Source organism: Syngnathoides biaculeatus, chromosome 11 (assembly GCF_019802595.1).
Source record: "Syngnathoides biaculeatus isolate LvHL_M chromosome 11, ASM1980259v1, whole genome shotgun sequence".
Lineage (NCBI taxonomy): Eukaryota > Metazoa > Chordata > Actinopteri > Syngnathiformes > Syngnathidae > Syngnathoides > Syngnathoides biaculeatus.
The window spans coordinates 27,736,993-27,752,202 of record NC_084650.1 but is presented as its reverse complement, the minus strand read 5'-3'; the positions used below and the strand labels follow the sequence as shown (position 1 = coordinate 27,752,202).

Sequence of the window (15,210 nt, the reverse complement as noted above, 5' to 3'; positions counted from 1 at the left end):
TCTACAAACTACAGAACAAAGAAAAAAAAATTCTGATCGGTGCACTTTGTCGCAGGGGGCAAACGTTTCATTCATCTTGGTTGTCCCGGTGGTGAAGTCGGTGTGGCGGACTGCTTTCAACCTCCCTAGTAACCCTATTCCTAGTGCCTCATTATATAGTTCTTTTTTTCTCCCCTTTATTTTCACATTTGCTTGCTCAATATGCATCCAAGAAAAAGCAAGGGACAAATGTCACAAAAGGTAGAGACTCACATTGGACTTAAAAAAAAGACTAGTTGTGAGAAGTAAGTCACTGTTGCATGCATTGCGTAGTTTGCTCTCAAGTAGGCTACAGAACAGTATGGAGAGAAAGAAGTCCACATTTACCACTATCGCTGCTACCATGGCTACCGGGGTGAAGTATCTTCGAAAGGACTGACAGTTTTGCACCAAGTCTGTTGGTTGTTTAAACCAAAATCAGGTCGCAAGTATCAGCATTTAAGAGGCTGTCATTTGTGAGATGAGCCACTTACATGCTAACTTGTCTTCAAGATAAGAAGCTGTAAGTTAAGATGTTAAGGTACAGTAGATATCAATTTTTTATTGTTAATAGCTGGAAAAACACGATCAAGTTAAAGGGTTTCGTGACTTCCAACTGCCTATGAACACACCAGAGCGACTCATGACACAGTGTGGCTGTGTTTCGGCAGGGCAGCTACATATGAATGAGGAGGTCAGTTCCACTTGTTGTTGGCTTATCTTAACTTACTTTAACTCAATGCTGCGAGGAAATGTTCAAATATTGATTTGATTAAAAATGAAGTCACTTTCAGTCTTGTCATGGTTTCAACTCCAATCAAACCGCACCATCATGATTCTTACTCCTGTCCAATTCCGGTGACTTTGTTTTCATAGTTCATGCTTCCACCCTGTCCTAATGACCTTCATTCCTGCTCCTGCCCAATCCTGTGATTGATGGTGAAAGTCACGCCCATTCAACAGGAGTCCTGTGCAACCTATGGAACCTAGTGAGAATTCTGAAAATGTCAGCACTCTAGTCTACAGGGTAAGAGACTCACCTCACGAGCACAAGTCTCCCTCGGTTTGTTTATTTTAAATTTAAAGATCTCGTATTTTACCAAAACAACTTCTTTTTTTTAGTATTTGGGACATAATATAGAGCTCGTGAACATGACATCACAGTTTGCATGGCACCGTATTGCCGGTGAAACCAAGCTGCTCTGGACTGCGGAAGCCATTAAACCAGAGCAGATTTTTCAAATTGCCCAAGACCTGTTGTGCTGTTGGTGGTCACAATAGATGACACAGTCCTTCAAAGATATCATTCTATAGACTACCAGTTGAAAAGACCAGAAAAGATCGATGGGTTGCCGGTCAAACAAAGTTGCTCGGGCATCGTTGAATTGGAGTACGTTTTTCTCAATGTCCGAGACCTATTGTGCTGTAGGTTGTCACAATAGACGAGACAATTCTTCAAATAGATCATTCTATGGAATGCCAGTTGAAAAGACGAGAAAAGATCGTAGTGCTTTGCGGAGGTTAACATGTGGCTGCAATACGCTTCCGCGTACGGAGGAGACGACTCCCTTTCCTAAAATTTCCCCCCAATCATAGTTAATGAATGCGAGTTTGTGTATAACCAGGGGTCATTTATTTAAATAGTGGTATTTGTATTGAAAAAATCTGAGTGGGTCCATCACAATGTGGGATTTATTTCTGATTGAGAACAGATCCAGCAACGAAGTATTTGTATCCGTCCAGACTTTTATACACTTTCGAAAACTTCTGTGTAAATCTTGCCAACTTACTCACCAGATACATGTATATCCAGTTGTCCAAGACAAGCGGAATCGAATTAACTGTCCACTTTCTTATCGGCGAAAACGTCGACTTTGGCATTAAATATGGGTCCTCTATGGCAAGTGTCTTATTTTTCCACGAACCTTTGTTTATTATCACCTTTTAAAAGTTTAACAGTATCAGACAAAACTGGATGTTGTGCTATTAGACGTATTTTCATTTCGTCTCAACAGAATTAACTTGCAACAATGCTTTGTTTGACCATCAATATGGCGAGTCAAGTGATTTTTTGACATAGTTGCACAAGCTCTATTGACTCAATGGGCCTCATTAAAATTGAAATATTTGTTAAAATCATCCACACATGTAATGAGGCCATTTTGACTTCTCGAGCTTATCTACGTCACTCGCGAAGTTCTTCGACATGCTCCCCACTCCCGAGGCAGCGCTGCAAATATATCAAACATGCATGCTCTCACAAGGCAGTCTTGAGGCAACTAATCCTACAAAAGGGGGGTGACTTGTTAGACAAAGCGAATACAAAACTTATAAGGTTTTGGAATGGCATTTGTGTAGTGAAATTTTGAACCTGGAACTGTTTTCATTTGTAAGGATATGATTTATTATGTTTAAAAAAAAAAAATCAAACCTTGAGAAACCAAAACAGCAAATTCAAATTGAACAACATATTTGCAGTGAACATTTCAGCAACAGAGCAAAGCCTGCAGCCAATAAAGCACTGTAGTGTGTTTACGATGCACAAACTGTGTGTGTGTGTGTTGGTTTCAGATGAAGCCAACCGGCGACTTATCTCACTTGAACTAGTGCCTGGGGAAACCGACTGTATTTCAAAGTCCACTAAAAGGTTCTTCCAGTGGCGTAGCGAGCCAGGAGTGCGTTATGAACACGAGTTTGTTGCTTAGTGCACTAGCCGACTTAGTCCATGCGCATCACTCGGCCTCGCCCCCATTACTCTGTCCTCACTTGTATTGCTCACGCTAACTGTTGTTTCGCAGACATCTCTTCCAATTACCATATGAGGGCACCACACTCGAGGTCAGAAAACAGCACAATATCGAACCAAAGATGGTGGGTGTCGCTCCTCTTTGGAAATGGATATGGCTGCCATCCAAATGCATTTTTATTTTTTTGCATGGAAATGAAGTCTGCTGCTGTACAGGAGAGAGCCGACATATTGCTTTGAAGCTGCTTTTAGTATAATCCAGTGAAGCTACACTCTCTTCCACTGCTCAACCATGCAGCTGTCAGTCTAATTAGTACTAATGATAACTGCTAGACGCTGTAAGTTTAGTTCATTAAATACGGCAGCCCACTACTAATGTGATTCCAGTGAAGCTGCTGGCAAACTGCAAGCACTGTGCGATGGTGAGGGCAAGCCCACATTCTCTTCCTCCGTTAAGAGGAACACAGAGTAAAGGGGTCACGTCTTATTTTTAGTACCCCAAAATACAAGCAGCACCATGCAGAGAAGGAGCCAAACGTAGTGTGGTTATTAAAAAATAAAAACTGAAGTATCAAACAGCTATAAGTGTTCCGACCCTTTGCTCAGTATTTAGTGGAAACACCCTTTTGAGCTAATACAGCCATGAATCTTTCTTGGGAATGAAAACAACAGGTTTTACACACCTGGTTTTGGGAATCCACTGACATTTCTCCTTGAAGATCAACTCCAGTGCTCTCAGATTAAATGGTGAACATTGGTGGACAAGAATTTTCAGGTCTCTCCAGATATGCTCGATTAGGTTTAATTCAGCTCTTGCTGGGGCATTCAAGAACAGTCACGGAGTTGTTCTGAAGACAGTCTTTGTAGGCTGTGTGCTTGGAGTCAGTGTCATGTTAGACTGACTGAGTTTGAAGGTCTGAGCACTCTGGAGAAGGGTTTCTTCCACGATATCAACTGTACTTGGCCGCATTCATCTTTCCTTGGGGTGCAACCAGTCGTCCTGTCCCTGTAGCCAAAAAACACCACTATAACATGATGCTACCACCACCATCCTATATTGTCACGTCTGTATTGGACAGATGATTTACAGTGGCTGGGTTTCTCTACCCATACTGCTTAGAACACAGGTATCAAACACAAGGCCCGCAGGCCAGATCTGGCCCGCCACACAATTTTATGTGGCCCGTGAAGGCAAATCATGTGCGCTAAGGTCCGTGATTCTTGCTAAAATCTATACCAATATTTCAAATTTCATGTATAAATATGATGAGGTGATTAAAGATTTTTCTTGGTTTCACTGTCATAACAGCCCTCTGAGGGAAATCATAACTACAATGTGGCCTGTGAGAAAAATAAGTTTGACACCCCTGGCTGAGAAGTAGGGCTAAAATGGTTACTGTCTCTACTTCATGTTCTCTGACAGATTATATTTAAGTGATTTCTTGATTCAACAAGTATGTTTATAATCAGGTTTGGGTGTGGCTTGTGAAATTGAACACAGCTGCAGGTGGAGGGAGGCTACACTCTTGTCATCTGGGGTGAACCCCAATTTATAGGCACTGAGCTGAGGAGCAATAAGTATACCCACCCCTGCTCAGCGCCTTTCACCATGGGCAACTTCAGTGTAGAACAGAGACCAACCTCTCTCAAGAGGACTGGTACCAGAGCCAAAGGAGTGTGTGGAGGTGAGTCCGACTATATCTAATCAGAACTTCTTGATCTCATGCACCATCTTGAGCTCCCTTCCTGCCAGAGAGGTGACATTCCACATCCCTAGAGCCAGGTTCTGTAGCCAAAGATCCCTGCCTTCGGCCACTGTCCAGCTCACACTGCACCTGAAGTCTAAAGCCCCTCCCACAGGTGGTGAGTCCAATGAAGGGGGACTAATGTTACACTTTCAGGCTGTGCCCAGCCGGGCCCCATGGGTGCAGACCCGGCCACCAGGTGGTTGCCTGTCTCCAGAGGGGGGCCCCAGTGACCCACATTCAGGCAAGGGAAAATTTAAATCCATTTATACTTGCCATCATAGGGGTCTTTTTACCATGCTTTGTCTGGTACCTCACCTACGACCTCTTTCTCATGGGTGAATTTAGCAGTAGTGTGAAGTGCCTGACAACTTAGGTTCAAGGATTTTTGGAACACACAAACCCCTCCACCATGATAAGATGACTGTTTCCAGTATGGGACGTTAAACACTAACACTAGCACGACACAAAAGAACAAACAGTTCTGCTTAGTCATCCACAAATGTCATGACACAAAAGTTAGTTCTTGAGAAAGGTACTTGGACTGACTATTTTGTAAATTGCTACTTTTTTATATATATTTTTTTTTTCAAATAACATTTTTTAACTTGGCATTCTGAGGAGCAATGTGTTAGGTATTGAAGTGTGTGGCCTTCTGGCCCCAAGCCAAATCATTCCAAACCGATGAAGTGCCTGCCTTGATTGGACCTCTCACCAAACTACGACCATGAGTCATACAGACCAATCAATCCAAAAAAGAGCACCTAGGAAGCGTAGACCTTTGCCTGATTTAAGCATTCAATACCTACAAATTTCAAATAAGAAAGCTAATAAAGTCCGACCAAAACGTTATATCCAAAGATAACAAATTACAAGATGATATTCTACTTGAGTGTATAGATTGACTGGATAGCTGAAAATGTCACCTGTGTCATCATTTAGAGAAAACTTGCAGTGATAAATAATTCATTTCCCGATGTGGAGACTTTGCATTGAGGGGTCTTGTTAAACATTCATGCTCTCAGCTGTGCCTTCGCCCCCTGGAGGACATTTGACCACCAAAGCAATAACTCAAAAGGAAAAGGCTTCTCACAGACATTAATATCAATTTGATATTGCTGCAGTCAGCCCATGAAAGATCATTTTCCCTCTCAGTTTCATACACAATGTATGTGGTTGTAATTGCATTGTTATACAGTGCTGTGAAAATTTATTTGCCCCTTTCCTGATTTCTTTTTTTTTTTTTTTTGCATAGCTATCACGCACAAAGCTTTCAGATTATCAAATCTATTTTAATATCACTTAGAGACAAACCAAGAAAATTCATTGTATTCAGGCACAAAAATATCTAAACCTTTGTGGTCCTTTGCGGAATAAGTAATTGCCACTTATACCTAATAATGGTTCTGCTACCCTTGGCAGCAATAACTGAAATAATCTGTATCATCCAAATGGTCATTGGCAAACTTAAGACCGGCATTGACATGTGCTAGTTTAAGCAGGGGAACCTTCCATAACATGCATGATTTCAAACCATGACATCTTAGTGTAATACCAACAGTCACCTTGGAAACAGTGGTCCCAGCTCTTTTCAGGTCATTGAGCAACTCCTACCGTGTAGTCCTGGGCTGATTCCTCACCTTTCTAAGGATCATTGAGACCCCATGAGGTGATATCTTGCATGGGGCTCCACTCTGATTGAGATTGACCATCATGTTTAGCTTCTTCGATTTTCTAATGATTCCTCCAACAGTGGTTGATGTCTTTGGACAGCTCTTTGGTCTTGGTCATGTTACAAGTTTGAGTCTTACTGATTTTATTGGGTGGACAGGTGTCTTTGTGCAGCTAACAACCTCACACAGGTGCATCTGATTCAGGATAATACATGGAGTGGAGGTGGACTTTTAATGGCAGACTAACAGGTGTTTGAGGGTCAGAATTCTGTCTGATAGAAAGGTGTTGAAATACTAATTTGGAGCTGTATCGCACAAATAAATTGTTAAAAAAAATCATACATTGTGATTTCTGGATATTTCTTTTTAGATTATCTCTTTCACAGTAGACATGCACCTACGATGAAAACTTCAGACCCCTCCATGATTTCTAATTGGGAGAACTTGCAATATAGCAGGGTGTTCAAATACATATTTTCTTCACTGTATATATATATAAATATATATATATATATATATATATATATATATATATATAAATAAAACACTTTAAAAAATCTACACTATACAAGGGAGCCATAATAAAAAATAGACAACGTATAGTCAACAACAACAGCAGGAATGCAGACGCTGCTCGCCTGGAATAAATTCTATTGATTTTGAGGTGGCGAGTCGATGTTTTGTTGTGTTGTGCTGAAAGAGAAAAGAGAAACAAATGTCATAGTTCTTTTGACGTGTGTTTTCTTTGACAGTTAAAGAGTTTTTAAAAGGTGTTGTTGAACTCTTTCTCCTTTACTGGAGCACAAAGAGCACTCATCAATCACGCTTGCTGTGAGAACAACAAATTAGTTATTTTTGTGTGCTGGTAATATATTAGAGTGACAGCTGGAAAATGCAAGATTACATTTATTTCCCTCCTCTTTCATATTTCACTGAGGACATCATTCTGGAAGGTCAGTGTGGTTCCAACAAATTGTTGTTTGAAAGTAGAAAATTTTTGATGATGATCACGTTTTTATATATTTTATTGTTTTTCATCATGAAAAATGGTAGTGTATATTTTGTAGCTCAAGAAGCAGCAATGCATTCAAACAAAGGATATATATATATATATATATACCCTTATATATATATATAAGGTTTTTTTTTCCAAACCTTTGTCATGATCTGGGTTTGGAGTTTAGATTATGATTAGCTTTGTTTCATGTTTTCCTATCTCTTGCCTTCTGATTTTTGTTTCAACCTGTTCTCATCACCCTCAAGTCCACCAATCAGCTCCCTCCACCAAGTCATCAGTTTGCGTGTATTTAGTTTATCGTTTTCTTTCAGGCTAAATTGTAGTCTGTTGTCATAGTCCATGTGACAGAAGTAAATCCAAGCCATTCGATTTTGAATCTGAATTACTGACAATTTTTTTTTACGAGCCAAGTATCCAATATACACTTCAGCTTCAGTTCAACGTTCAGCAACAAATTCTTCATTCTGTGTAGGTATCAAATATATTCAGTTACAAATTCAATATTCTGACTATATTTAAAAGTTCAACATTCAGATGCGAATTCAACTTTCCCAAACTTTTATGCACGGGCCTTTAAAGGTCACTTCCGGTGCAATGCACAGTGTTGATGGTGCACTCCTCCTGAGATGCTGGATGGTGGAACAGAACTTCCTTGAAGTCATTGGCAAGTCATTTTCTATGGGCTCACCAAAATCCTATTACGCCTAACTTTTTACCTCAGCGACCACCAGAGCTCCATTGCACTTGACCAGCCTGTACCCCCATCAGCTGCCTCGGGAGTCCCACAGACCAAAACAGCCTGAAAGAGTCCTTTCTTCAATATGACGGCATACCTCATCCCTGGTGTCCACCAAAGGGTTGGGGGATTGCTGCCACGACAGGGACCAACCACCTTATTGCCACATCTCCGGCTTCAGCAATGGAAGCAAGTAACATGGTGCACTCAGACTCTCTTGACCCCTCCACCCCGAACATTGAGAGGGAGAGAGAGAGAGAGAGTATGATAAATCGATAGATCGAGAGAGAAAGAGAGAAAGAGAGAGAGAGAGAGAGAGAGAGAGTGAGAGAGAGACTAACAGACTTAAATGTTGGCTTACTATTTTGCAAGTAGGAGGTCACTGTCACTTTTTTGCAGTGCGAGCTCATCCTGATTTATTTAGTCTTTTGATTTAATTGACAAAAATAAAACCAGTGTTTTTACTTTAGAGTGTGTGCATTCAGTCAAGACATTTAAATTCAAGACATCTGCTGATGTGAAACTTTTAGATTTTTTTATAATAAAGTAATATACAGTCAATTATCATTAGATTGTGTAATGACCCACAGTACAGTGCTCAGTTTGATCTCAATCTTTTTGACCAAAGTTTATTGGGGGGGGATGTATTAAGACAGAAATATCATTGCTCTCAATTTAATTCCTAAATTGGTCATGTGTTTTTGCTAAATGCACAATTGTGATTGATTCTATGGTATCTTGAAATTGGAACCTACCAACTGTTGTACAATTTGAAGTTTGATCCAGATTAATCATAAAATATTTTCTCACATGACACATCGTCTTACAATATGTTGTCATTCTCTTTATGACAAATACTGGTTTTATTTTGGCCAATGCTTCTTTTTTTTCCACTGGTGTAATGGGACTCTTAACCAGTATCATGCTGTTTTATGAACAAAAGAGATTATATGGATTTTCTGCTGCGGCTTTGTCTTTGAGTCAATCGGGTTATGTTCTTTGACAAGAAAGTGCACTGTAGAAACCATTGATGTCAATGTTAACTTAATTTAGCCCACAGATGTTCCCCTGGGATTCAGTCAGAGGTTTTTCTTTCTTGTTTGGGGTTTTAAAATGCAGGCGGGTAGAGGTCAGGAAGTAGACACAAACATATGAGACGTCACGCCATGGAGCGAGCGAGGTGACCGATCCATCATTTTGATGACAAATAGGATTGTCTTTTAAGCTTTCCCATTGTAGCACACATAAATTAGCCTCGGTCAAAGTGGCATCAGTCAGTGATCGGTGGTGGTGGTGGCGATTAACGGTGGAGCACGAGCATTTTGGAGGGGAGGAGAGATAATCCTTGTCACCTAAGACAAAAAAACTCACCTTCACCTCCTCAAGGTGACAATTTTGACTTTGTGCAAAAGGTGGAACTTAAACTCTTTTGAGTTGTGATGAAAGCCTTTTTGAAATGTATTCTGCTCATGTTCAACAATCTCTCATTGTGCCCAGGGGACTAAAATGATCAGGCAATTATAACACCGCTTTACGAGACCCAAGAGATGAAAGTGAAGTTTACATAGCCCAAATTGGTAATGTGAATGGTAGTCTACTTTACTAACATAACGTTAGCACTATGGGCTATGGGGTTTCTTTCAATTAGGAGTACCATTGAATGTGTGATTTTTTTTTTTTTTTATAAACTAGGACAAGGACAGTATAAATCAACCACAACTGTAGTGTAATATTTGCCCAGTTTAGTCATTGCACAGTTGTGCTCACGTTTAAATTACCTAGCCAGAATTTGTAAGATGTGTACAATTGTTTATTCTGCTCCAATATTATATCAGTGACATTTAAAAAAAGCAATACATTTGTTTGTCTTGAAAATTTTTGGTCATTAATATAGTTCTAAACACAATTTCCTATCGTTTCGGTCCTAAACATAAAATATATTGATTGAGAGCAATGGCAATGAATAACTAGTGTATTCATCAGGCAGGAAACTCAACTGCTTGCCAGCCAATCGCAGGGCACATGGAGACACGCACAATCACACTTACGAGCAATTTAGAGTCTCCAATTAATGCTTAATTGCTTAAATGCTTAATATTCATTCAGAATTAATTAAGTGGGAGGAAACCAGAGTGACGGGAGAAAAGCCATGCTGGCATGGGGAGAACATGTAAACTTCACTCAGGTGGAGGTTTTGAACCCTGGACCCCAGAACTGTGAGACCAACGCTTTAACCAGTTGCTTTTCTCTAACTGGCAATGAATCTCTGTCAAAATATTGTGGCCCACTCTTCCTTATAGAATTGTTAAACTAAGGGTTAATTATTATGAGGGGCTTTTGTTAAGGTCATGCACCTGCATTTCAAAGAGAAACAAGTCTGGACCTTGACTAGGCCACTCCAAGATCTTCATTTTCTTTTTTAAGCCATTAAGAAGTTGACATATTCGTTTGTTTTGATTGCTATCCTGCTGCTAAACCTAAGTGCGCTTCAGTTTGAGGACACAAACTGATGAGGGGAAAATTCTCCTTCAGGATTTTCTGGTCAAGAGCAGAATTCATGGTTCCATCAATCGTAGCAAGCTGTCCAGGTCCTGAAGGACAAAGGCAGCCCAAGATCATCACACTCCCACCGCCATATTTGATTTTTGGTATAATGTTCTTTATCTGAAATGGTGTGCCGTTTATACCAGATGGAAACTGACACACACCCTCCAATGAGCTTGACTTTCATCTCATCAGTCTTTATAATGTTCTCCCAAATGTCTTAGATCGGCAGTGGTTTTAGCCTTGGAACTCTGATACGGAGGCTATCTTTGCCCACTCTCTTCCTCATCATTGCGTCGTGAAGACTGACCTTAACTGAGAAAAAAACCATGAAATTATATCCAAATTTGAGAAAGGCTCCAATACTTTTTCATAGCACTCGATGATTTTCTACTTGAAACAGAGAGTACCAGGACTAATGGATCAAAGTAACAGGTTTTGATTGAAGATATGTCCTACTTTTCAAATGTTTCCAGCCTTTCTTTAAATGCGGCTTTGTATGGATGTTCAACGGTTACAACTCTTACAATAGTAACACTATCCTGTACAGCACAGGTGTCAAGCTCAAGGCCCGCCGCATGATTTTATGTGGCCCGGGAGGGCAAAATCTGAGTATGAACTTCCATGATTTTTGTTCAAATCTGGACCAAAATATCAAATTGTGATGTCATAAATGTTAATGTTGGGATATTGCACGCATTACTGTGTACCCGAGCATCAGCAATACTTTAAAACACATTAACCTTGATTTCTAAAAACTCAAAACTTACTCATACATTTCATGTGTAAATATGATGCGGCGAAACATTTTCATGGTTTCAGAGTCATAACGGCCCTCTAAGGGAAACCGTCACTACAAAGTGGCCCGCGACAAAAATGAGTTTGAAAGCCCAGCTGTACAGTATATAATGTGAGCTGTACATGTGGCGAATACGTGGTCATGTTTGTATTTGCATTGTTGGGTAAAGGGTTTCAAGATCGCAAGATGACTCCCACCATGTTTTTTGTTTAGAGCTGAAGAAACTGGGTGGGATGGATGTGCTGAAAATGGATTTAGTCAATTTGAGGTTTTAAGATGTATTTGTCTTTGTTGCGACTTCAAACCAATTTGGCATACCAGCTCGTTGGTGTTAGCGGAATGGCAGCATCCATCTGGCTTGAATACAAAATGTTCCCACATCGTCATGGTGGTGTTACAGTTCGAAGCTAATTCTTTTTTGGACGCTCATTTTTCTGTAACTGTGCAGCTCCCAACTTGTCTTCAGAAAACTGAGCATGCATTTGAGTCCCCGCATTTGAAAAGAACACACATGGATGTGCACGGACAAACATGAACCTGTATACAGCCAGTCAGTTCCCTAAGAGGTCAAAAAAATTCTTAGATTTCTTAGATAGGGTACAGGACACTAGGACACCAGCAAAGGTTGGTTTGAAGAATCTATCTGTCCATCAAATCGATCTAGTCACCATCTACATAACCTTGTTGGTGCTCTTACTTGCTAGGATGTTTTCTTTATATTCTTTATCAGGCTTGCCTATTTTTCCTGTAGTTAGAGCGAGGTAAAATGCATTTTAAAAACAGAGAAGTCATACTTTTACTATCTTCTGGCCATGTCTGTGTTTAATGTTGAACTTGGTATTTTTTTTTTCAAGCTTATTTTTGAGGAAGAGAGGGAGAAATGGCATTACACGTTTGCTCGGTGTCATGTTTGACATTTGGTGCATGTGGGCAGTGTAAATTTCACGCCTCTGCTTGTTTTTTGGTTTAGCTTTTTATAGTATTGGTTGTTCAATGGAGGTTTTCCATACACCATATGCTGATAGTTTTCATTCAAGCTCTGAAGTATGAAAACGGCAGATGGTGCAATGTCTTCAATGGCTCACTTTCATCTATGTTCTTGTTCTTCAATTGATCCCCTGCAACATAATTCCTGTTTATCTTTACGTCTACCATTACTGCCTTTCGATGGTGACTGACGCAAGGCACGGTAACCCAACCAGAGAATTCTTCAGTGACCTGTACGTCACTGAGCGCAGCATCACATCCTTCCCTGCAAAATATCCCTTTCATTTTAAGGACATCCAACATAATCCTGGAGAATGTCACATCAATGACTTCTCTGCAAACTTCAGGGGATTAGTGTCATGATAAAGAAGGGCTGAAAATTGTCTGGTGGTCTACAAAAAATCCTACCCTCACCATCTATCCATCCATTTTCTGAGCTGCTTATCCTCACAAGGCTCATGGGAGCGCTGGAGCCTATCCCAATCATCACCGGGCACGAGGCGAGGTACACCCTGAACTGTTTGCCAGCTAATCCAGGGTACACAAAAACAGACAACAGTTGCATTCACAATCACATCTAGGGGCAATTTAAAATCTCCAATTAATGTGTTTTTTGGGATGTGGAAGGCTAGTCGGAGAGCCTGGAGAAAACCCACGTAGGCACGGTGAGAAGATGCAAATTCCACACAGGGAGGTGTGGGATTTGAACCCCTGTCCTCAGAACTGTGAGGCCAACGCTTTAACCAGTTGCACCACCATACCACCCCCTGTCCTCATCCTTTATAGTTATAGTTTTGAACACATGTGCTCACCTACATGTATGTTTGATCCAGGAATAAAGAAAATGCATTTTCTCAAAAGGTAAACTTTGTGTTGAACCACTGTTAGATGTATTATTTTAACCAAGTGAGATTCGTGTCAAATGGTTTTTATGAAGTAATTGCAAAGTCTTACACATTGCCTTGAAGCAACCCACCCTCATCAACCTCACAACTGACCCCAGCACTCTAAACTAACCTTTTTCACTGGTTGGACTGATACACCCAGCTTTTTTATGTTGAGTAAACTGGCATGGTCACTTGAAAAAATAAATAGCCTTCTTAAGAACAATTAACTTAATTCTCAATAATATTGACTAGTGACATTGAAATGTAGAACAATTTATTTCAGACATCGACAGAGTGAACCCATTATGGCGGGAACTCTCTAACACACTAACACCGGAAGTGTAACCAACAAGAACGTCCGTGCGGAACCTCGGAACCTAACTCGAGGTCCAGTGGGTGAATTATGTAGACCACCACAAGACGATTGGAATTGGATATGAGGGCTGATCCGAAGCAGCCTAAACTCCATTCATGTTTTGGGTATGCTTGTTAATGAACCAGCCTGACAGTTTAAATGGGGATGGTGCTAAAATGCTCAAGGACTCTGGGCAATGTTAACGCTCACCTCTCTACTCTAATATCGAAGGCACGTTAAATATTCTTCTTGTTTTCCTGTCTCTTCAAAGTTTTCCAAGCGCTCCAACAGCGCCTATTTTATTTTAGGGGAGCTCGCCACTTTTCTCACAAGAAATGCAGATATTCTTCATCCACAAAGCAAAGCCAGAAGACCTCTAATGAGCCTTTGAGATTCTCCTGCTAAATCTACCATAAAATACCCTGCACGGGAACATGGAAAGCCGGCTTCAATTTGTCAGGAACGAAGCCTTTGAGTGTCGGCATAATAGACACAGCAGCAAGTGTGAGTCTCATTTGTTCAATTTACTTTTATTAATAAATAAAGGATTACCTCGTTTGTTCAATGGAAGATTGGCTTTAAAAAAGGGCTTGGCGTTGTCCCTCAAGCTGTCCATATTTTCCCATATTGCTCCGCTCTGTCAAACGTTGCCAATATCCCTGCCCTTGCTCATTAGTGAAACTAGTGAATTTGAACGGAGCACATAAAGTACAACACTTACTATCTGTGTAGTGTGTGTAAAATGCAAGTATCCTTGTTCACGTACAAAGGACTTAGGATGAGTTTTATTTCTGTAGCAACGATCTAACTTAAATATGAACGTAAGTTGGAACCTGTCATAGTCTAACAGTAACTTCAGCTGACTAGAGTAAACACTTGTATTGAAACTTTGCTTCTCTGTGCTGTCATTTAACTGCCTGGTTCCGCCTAAGCTGGTCAAATGGAGTCAAAGAACATGTTGTTCCATTCTATAGGTGAAGCAGAGCCATGTGACTGTGCCCACGGTGCAAGTCTTTCTCACAAAACCAAAACGTGTAGATCAAGCAAGCACTAATAGATTAATTTAAAAAAAAAAGTAGAAGGCAGAACGTAGTTCAATATAATGAATTAAATGTACTTGTACAATATTCAAGTATAAAGTAAAAATTATGTTGCATTAAAACTATTGTGATATATACTATTTTATCCAACAAATGACTTTGGTAAATGTTCAGGCGCAAATACAACATATTACAACCCACCTTTGATAGACAGTCATTGGGTTTATCCCTCTTCTGCATAGAAGTTCAACAATTGAATCGGTTTTAATGTTTTTTAGAAAAAAAATGTCTTGTTTTTAGTTGTCATGTTCTCACTTTTGATTGAGTTGGGATGGTTTTGTTTTTCCTGTATACAATGTCTTGTGTGCCATTTTGTTAGTTGTTTCCACCTGTTCTCGTTTACCCTTCTCCCTTGTGTTGACCAATCAGCTCCCTCCAGCCACTTGTGTCCTGTCCAGGTGTTTCTCTTTGTCTTGTCAATCTCAGTGTATTTAACTGCGCCCCAGTTCTTTTCTTGTCCTAGTCCTTGTCATGGGTTGGTTGTTGCTCACTGCATTTTTCAGTCACGGCAAGTTTCTACTTTAGATTTATTTCAGTCGAATTTGGATACGTTGAGTATTTTGTTCCTGAAAATAATTTTTTTGAGATTCCTCTACTCCTGC

The 15,210-nt window shown here is 40.2% G+C and overlaps 1 long non-coding RNA gene across 1 annotated transcript; it reads right to left on the bottom strand.

The window, feature by feature from the left end:
• Positions 1-2,588: 2,588 nt before the first annotated feature.
• LOC133509172 (uncharacterized) lies at positions 2,589-14,879 on the bottom strand. The gene is made up of 3 exons (XR_009797245.1): positions 14,750-14,879; positions 7,917-8,160; positions 2,589-3,770 (listed from the first exon to the last, which is right to left on the bottom strand). It is a non-coding gene; the product is annotated as an uncharacterized LOC133509172 (long non-coding RNA).
• Positions 14,880-15,210: the final 331 nt, after the last annotated feature.